The following is a 7,884-nucleotide window of genomic DNA, read 5'->3' on the forward strand; positions in this document are numbered from 1 at the left end:
ATAATAGGGATTAATTAGAAGCCTTTCCTATACAATCAGGGGTGAGGCAAGGATGTCCATTATCACTACTATTATTCAATATTGTGCTAGAATGCTAACTATAGCAATCAGAAAAAAAAAAAAAAAAGCTGACATACTATTTGAACTACATCCATGTTGATATTTATTGATGTGATTGAAATGGAAAGATATAAAGAAGCTGCAGGTAAATAGAAAGAAGCCTCACAGACTCTTTGGAGAAGCATATAAAAGAATTGATGATGTTGATTTTATTGTGGGTTCAAAGACAAAATTATTCCACATAGAAATCTTGGTTCTCTCATGTTGTGATACATGTAATAAACATTACATAGAATTCCAAATCTGGAGTGAGGAAGAATCATTCTCCTGAGTTCAAATCTGACTTCAGATACTGACAGGCTTTGTGACCCTGGACAGCTCTCTTCAACCTGTCTGCCTCAGTTTCCTCATTTATAAAATGAGCTGGAGAAGAAAATGGCAGACCACTCCAGTATCTTTGCCAAGAAAACCCCAAATGGGGTCACTCCAGAAGACAACTCATCAGTCGACATCTGTTAATGAGGACAAAGAAGTAGTATGGTACAGTGGGACTCTAGCTTTGGGGTTGAAGGGCTTGAATTCAAATCCCACCTCTAAAGCCATTATAGTAACCATGAAGAAGTCATTTGAATTCCTAAGACTTCAGTTTCTTCCTCTGTGAAACAGAGCAGTTGGTTAGGACATGCATACTTATATTGCATTTAATTTATATTTTAACATATTTAACATGTAGTCAACCTGCCATCTGGGGGAGGGGATGGGGGAAAGGAGGGGGAAAATTGGAACAAAAGGTTTGGCAATTGTCAATGCTGAAAAATTACCCATGCATATAACTTGTAAATAAAAAGCTATAATGATAATAAAAAAAAATAGAGTAGTTGGACTTCTGAGGGCATCTCCTGTTCTAAATCGATGGTTCCCAGGAGATCATTATATACCTCAACAATGATACTGTATGAAGATGTATTATGATGGAAGTGGATTTCTTCGACAAAGAGGAGATCTAACTCAGTTTTAATTGACCAAGGATGGACAGAAACAGCTACACCCAAAGAAAGAACACTGGGAAATGAATGTAAACTGTTTGCATTTTTATCTTTCTTCCCAGGTTATTTTTACCTTCTGAATCCAATTTTTCCTGTGCAACAAGAGAACTTTTTGGTTCTGCACACATATATTGTATCTAGGACACACTCTGACACATTTAACTTGTATAGGACTGCTTGCCATCTGGGAGAGGGGGTAACGTGAGGGAGGGGAAAAATTGGAACAAAAGTGAGTGCAAGGGATAATGTAAAAAATTACAACATTTAATTGTATAAATTAAATGGCAATTGATAAGAAAAAGAATGTTGGAACCAGAAGGCAATAGTAGGAGAAGTGGGGAAAAGTGGGCTCTGTCAATAAAAAGTTATAATAAATAAATAAATAAAAGGGAAAAAAAAAGAAAATAAAGACAATAAACTCAGCCAACCAAAAAATAAAAAAATAAATCCGATGGTTCCAAAAAACTTTGGAACCACTAGAATTTGCTTGGGGACACCCGACAAATTCTGTATGCTTTTGGGCTTAAGCCAATTTTAAGTTTTCTTCTACAAAACTGGAATTCTTTTTGGTGAGAAAATTTCTTTTTCTCAGATTGCAAATGTCCAGTTAACAACCATTTCTGAAGTACCTACTATGCTCTAGACACTGTACCGAGCCCCAAGAATACACAAAAAAAGGCAAAAAATACCATGTCATAGGCTTGTGTGTTGTTGGAATTGGATATACACGTTGAACAAATAATTGACAAATTTGAGCTTTCTCCTTACACAACAAAGATCAATTTGTGCACAAATTTTTCTGCGAGAATAAACAAGCCATCTGGAACATAGTAACTTTCCAGAGCAATGGTCAGAGAAAGTATAATAAAAATTATTAAAGGTTTTGAGATGCTAAGCTAGTAAGAAGAGTCATTCATACTACTATCTCACATTTGTTTGATGCTTTAGAATTTTCAAAGTCCTTTCATATTTATTATTTTACTCTCTTTTCATACAGCTCTGTGAAGAAGCTTTGTTGTTTAGTCACATCCTACGCTTAGTAATCCCATTTAGAGTTTAGGGATTTTTTTGGGCAAAGATAATAGAGTGGTTTGCCATTTCCTTCTCCTGCTCATTTAACAGATGAGGAAACTGAGGCAAATTGGGTGAAGTGACTTGCCCAGGGTCACATAGCTAGCAAATGTTTGAGATCAGATTTGACCTCAGGTTAAAGGCTGGTGCTTTTTCTGCTATGGCACCTAGATGCCATAAAAGAAGTTTAAATAAGTTATTATTTATTAAACTCATTTTATAAAAGAGAAAGCCGAGGATCAGAATCAGAACAGACCACTAATGTTCTTTAGTCCAACTAGTGCCTGAAACATAAATCCTTCTATAACATTGCTTGAATGGTCCAATGCTTGAAGACTTCTGGAGGATGGAGAATTCTCTCAAGGCAAACCATTCCCATTTTAGATACCTCTAATAGTTAAGAAAAATTTCCTCAAATCATCACAACACCCACTTTCTGGCAACTTTTCCCCACTTCTTCTAGTATTGCCTTCTGGTTCCAACATTCTTTTTCTTATCAATTGCCAGCACTGTATTCCAACTTTTCTTTCTTTTTTTTTTTTATTAAAGCTTTTTAATTTTCAAAAATCATGCATGGATAATTTTTCAGCATTAATCCTTGCAAAATCTGGTGTTCCAATTTTTCCCCTCCTTGCCCCATTCCCTCCCCTAGATAGCAAGTAATCCAATACATGTTAAACATGGTAAAAAAAAAAATATGTTAAATCCAATACATGCATATGTATTTATACAATTATTATGCTGCACAAGAAAAATCAAATCAAAAAGGAAAAAAATGAGAAAGAAAATAAAATGCAAGTAAACTTCAACAAAAAGAGTGAGAATGCTATGTTGTGGTCCACACTCAGTTCCACAGTCCTCTCTCTGGGTGTAGATGCTCTCTTCATCACTGTATTCCAATTTTTCAAATTAAGACTAAGGGTTCTTCTACGGGAGAGACCTTCCAATACTCGAAGACTTGTCCTCTTCAGTTAAAACATCCCTAGTGTCTTAATTTATTTTCCTAAATTATAGTCCCTCACGATCTTGTTTTCCTTATTCTGAAGTTCATCTTGTCAGCGTCTTTCCTAAAATCCAACAAATCTGCTGAGTCATATCTCCCTTAGCCTATCTATATCTACGTACTTGAATTTTGAGCTCAAATGTAGGGCTTTAGATTTATCCCTATTAAATTTAATCCCACTAGATCCAGCCCAGTGTTCTATTTCATTGAGTTATTTCTGTAGCCTGATTCTGCAGTACAAGGTGTTTGTTACCCTCTCAGTTTTTGTGTAATCTAAAAATCGGATATACAAGCCATCTGGGGTTTTATCTAAATCACTGATAAAAATGCTGAACAGAATAGGAGCAAGGTTGGAGACTCTTGTGGTCCACCACTGGAAACACCCACTCAGATTGACATCATAATCTTTATGATAGTCATTGCACTGGTTCTGCAATTTTATCTAACTGTACCATTACTCAGGCCGAGACTTCATCTTGTCCACAAAAATATTATAAATTTATTGAATTCCACATAAACATGTCCATGATTTTCTCCTGACCTATCAGTTTAATTTGTCAAATAGGAAATGAGATTGATCGAGATTGATCTACAGCAAAGCTTTTTAACCTCGGTCCATTAAGTTGTTAAAATATATTTTATTTTTCCCCACTTACAGGTAAAAAAAAACTTTAACTATTTTTTTTTTCAAATTTTGAATTCCAAATTATCTTCATCTGTTTCCTCCTTCTTGAGAAGGTGAACAATTTGGGTCTTTTTAAAGAGCTTTAAGAAATATTTTTATAAGTCTATTTTAATATATGATTTTTTCTTTTAATTTAGTTATTATGTATTATTGATTTAAATAAATATATTAAAAGTATAATTTTATATATTTGTCTTTTAAATTCGATGTATTTTATTTTATATATTTAAAACCATTATTCTGTGAAAGGTTTCATAGACTTCACTTGACTAGAAGAGTGGTCCATCATACACAGCACACACACACACACACACACACACACACACACACACAATTCAGAACCTCTATTTAGAGTGATTAGACATTGATGGCCTGATGCTGAATTCTAGTGATTGTCACTTCTATTTCCAGTGCTCACAAAATGTCCCTTTAATAATTCTAAAAGGTTGCCAACAATGAAAGTCAAGTTTACCAGGCTATCTAGCATGAAGAATTAGTCTAACTTTTCTTTGAAAATTAGAACAATCCTAGAGCACCTTTCCTATTTAAATGATTTTTAAGATATGACTGATAAGTGCTTAATCATGTCGCTGAGTTCTTTTGGTGCTCTGGGCTATAATTAATGGAGTTCTCATTGTTTTGAATTCTTACAGCACTGTGCTAGTCTTTTTCTTTTAAATTAATCTCAGTTATCTGTTTTTGCTTCTCTCTTCTACAAATGTTCTTTTCAAATATGACATGGTAAATGCTGTGAAATTATAAGGAAACAGCAATTTATTTCTTAAATAAAAAGTGAGAAGAAAACCTCTTTTACTCCTTTGCAGAGATCACACCTGAGGATATATATATATGAAGAATTTCATATAAAGTCTTTTTTTTTTCTCAGACAATTGTGGTTAAGTGACTTGCCCAGTGTCACATAGCCAGGAGGTGTTAAGTGTCAGAGATCAGATTTGAACTTAAGTCCTCCTGACTTCAGGGCTGGTGCTCTATCCTCACTGTGCCACCTAACTGCCCCATAAAGTAATTATTTTTTGATGTAATGAGAAGTTTATTGAATTTTTTTTCTTTTCTTTTAAAAAAATGAGAATTGCACAGTAATAGGAAGTCTGAAGTGGGGATCGCAATCCAAAGGATTGATAAGGGGACTCATATTGAAGAGACTAGGAACATTGGTGGGGTGAAAGGGCAGTGGAGAGTGTCTAAGGAGGAAAACTGAACGTTCTCTGGGTTTAGGAGGACATATCAAAAATATTCTTTCTTTCTCGTGAGTGGGAAAAATCGGATCTGTTGCCTTCCTCCTGAATGTTCTGTAGGTCTATAGTATACTTCCTATCAGGATTTCAGGAAGCCTGGATTCTAATCCTGGTTTACTACCGATTGATTATATGGCCTTATAGCCTTGATCCAATCATTTAAAATTTGGGGGTCTCAGTTTCCCCATCTGTAACATTAAAATTCTGACTATTATGTTCTACTTCCATTTTATTCTCATCCCATTCAATCTGCCTGGTTCTACTCTATTCTGTTCCTTGTTGTTGGCTAGAGAGTCTTGCTTACTTTAGTATGGTGGGCGTGCTAGGAATAGGAATGTGATTCCTTCTTCCTGCCTTCTTCCTAGGTGGAATACCAGCTGTGTCTGCCGGCAGGAAGGTGGACCGTGGCCAGGACAATGCCAGAGTGTGGAAGAAAAAATGGTTTTTAATCCTCCTCAACACCGTGACTGCTTTCCCCACTGAGGAGTGAAAAGAAGGGTTATGTTAACAGATAAACATGTACACAAACACATTCTATGACACAGCTCAATCGTCCTTAGCAAATCTTTCAATTGTCCTTGAGTTGGTGAGAAGTATAACCATGGGGAGGATATTGGACCCACTGTTCTTCCCCACCCTAAGGACGGAACAAAAGAAGCAGCTGAAATTCTAGTAAGAATGAGATATGAGAACTTTGGGAGCCAAGGTAATCCTGAGTGTATGAAGAAAGTATTTTCAAATAGTCTTTCTAACCCTAAATGCCCCATCCACCTCCCTCCCAACATGGCTGCTCTGATTATCAATATTCCCAACATTAAATTAGAGTTCAAGCTGACAAAGCTCAGATAAGGTCCAAGATGTACAGAGATCTCCTTAGAGCCTGGGTAGAAATAGAGATTTGCATTTTCAGTAAATATCCTGCCTTAAAGAGTTAAATATCGAATATCATTGTTTCTTAAGAAATCCTGGTTGTCCAATTCTGATGGACGTGGCTCTCTTTAACAATGAGATGATTCAAACCAGTTCCAATTGTTCAGAGATGAAGAGAATCAGCTACACCCAGAGAGAGAACTATGGGAAACATGGGTATGGACCACAACATAGAATTTATACTCTTTCTATTATTGTTTGCTTGCATTTTTGATTTCCTTCTCAGGTGGTTTTTTTTACTTTCTTTCTAAATCCAATTTCTCTTGTGCAGCAAGATAACTGTATAAATATACATACATATATTGTATTTTACATGTACTTTAATATATTTAACATGTATGGAACTACCTGCCATTTAGGGGTAGGGGTGGGAGAAAGGAGGGGAAAAGTTGGAACAGAAGGTTTTGCAAGGGTCAATGCTAAAAAATTACCCATGCATATATTTTGTAAATAAAAAGCTATAATAAAAATAAATAAATAAATCCTGATTGTCACTATCGATCAGAGAAATGCAAATTAAGACAACTCTGAGGTACCACTACACACCTCTTAGGTTGGCTAAAATGACAGGAAAACATAGTGACGGATGTTGGAGGGGATGTGGGAAAACTTAGTCACCAATACACTGTTGGTGGAACTGTGAACAGATCCAACCATTCTGGAGAGCAATTTGGAACTATGCTCAAAAGTTATCAAACTGTGAATCCCCTTTTATCCAGCAGCGTTTGTACTGGGTCTGTATCCCAACAAAATCTTAAAGGAGAGGAAGGGACATACATGTGCAAAAATGTTTGTGGCTGTCCTTTTTGTGGTGGCCAGAAACTGGAAACTGAGTGGATGCCAATCAGTTGGAGAATGGCTGAATAAATTATGGTATATGAATGTTATGGAATATTATTGTTTTGTAAGAAATGACCAGCAGGAAGATTTCAGAGAGGCCTGGAGAGACTGACATAAACTGATGCTGAATGAAATGAGCAGAACCAGATCACTGTACACGGCAATATCAATATTATACAATGATCCAATTCTGATGGACGTGTCTCTCTTCAACAGTGAGATGATTCAGCCCAGCTCTAGGTCTTGTGATGGAGAGAGCCATCTGCATGCAGAGAGAGGCCTGTGGGAACTGAGTATGAGTCATATCATAACATTTTTGTTGTTTGCTTGCATTTTGTTTTCTCATTTTTTCCTTTTTGATATGATTTTTCTTGTGCAGCATGATAATTGTGGAAATCTGTATAGAAGAATTGCACATGATTAACATATATTGGATTACTTGCTGATTAGGAGAGGGATTGGGGGGAAAGGAGGGAAAAATTTGGAACGCAAGGTTTTGCAAGGGTGAATGTTGAAAATTATTTATGCATATGTTTTGAAAATAAAAAGCTTTAAGAAAAAAAGGAAATTCTGATTGTGAAGGACTCAGAGAAAAATGGGATGACTTATAGAAACTGATGCAGAGTGAAGTGAGTTAGTTGAATCAAAAGAATAATCTCTACAATGACCAATGAACCAGGGTAATGATTTTTTTACATATAATTTTTTTTCAATTAACAAGCATTTATTCTCTCTCTCTCTGTTTCTCTCTCTTTCTCTCTCTCTCTCTTTCTCTGTCTCTGTCTTTTTCTCCCTATCTTTCTGTCTCTCTGTCTCTGTCTCTCTCATCCAACCTTAATTTAAAAGAAAAAAAAAAGAACTGCAAAACAAATTCCCAGATTACTCCTATCCAAAAATGTGTGTCTCCTTTTACCTCTTGAATCTATTACCTCTCTGTCAGGAAAAAGGCAACACAGGTCATGAATCTCTGGAAGCACGATTGGAATGACCACG

This window comes from Sarcophilus harrisii, chromosome 6 (assembly GCF_902635505.1).
Source record: "Sarcophilus harrisii chromosome 6, mSarHar1.11, whole genome shotgun sequence".
Classification (NCBI taxonomy): domain Eukaryota; kingdom Metazoa; phylum Chordata; class Mammalia; order Dasyuromorphia; family Dasyuridae; genus Sarcophilus; species Sarcophilus harrisii.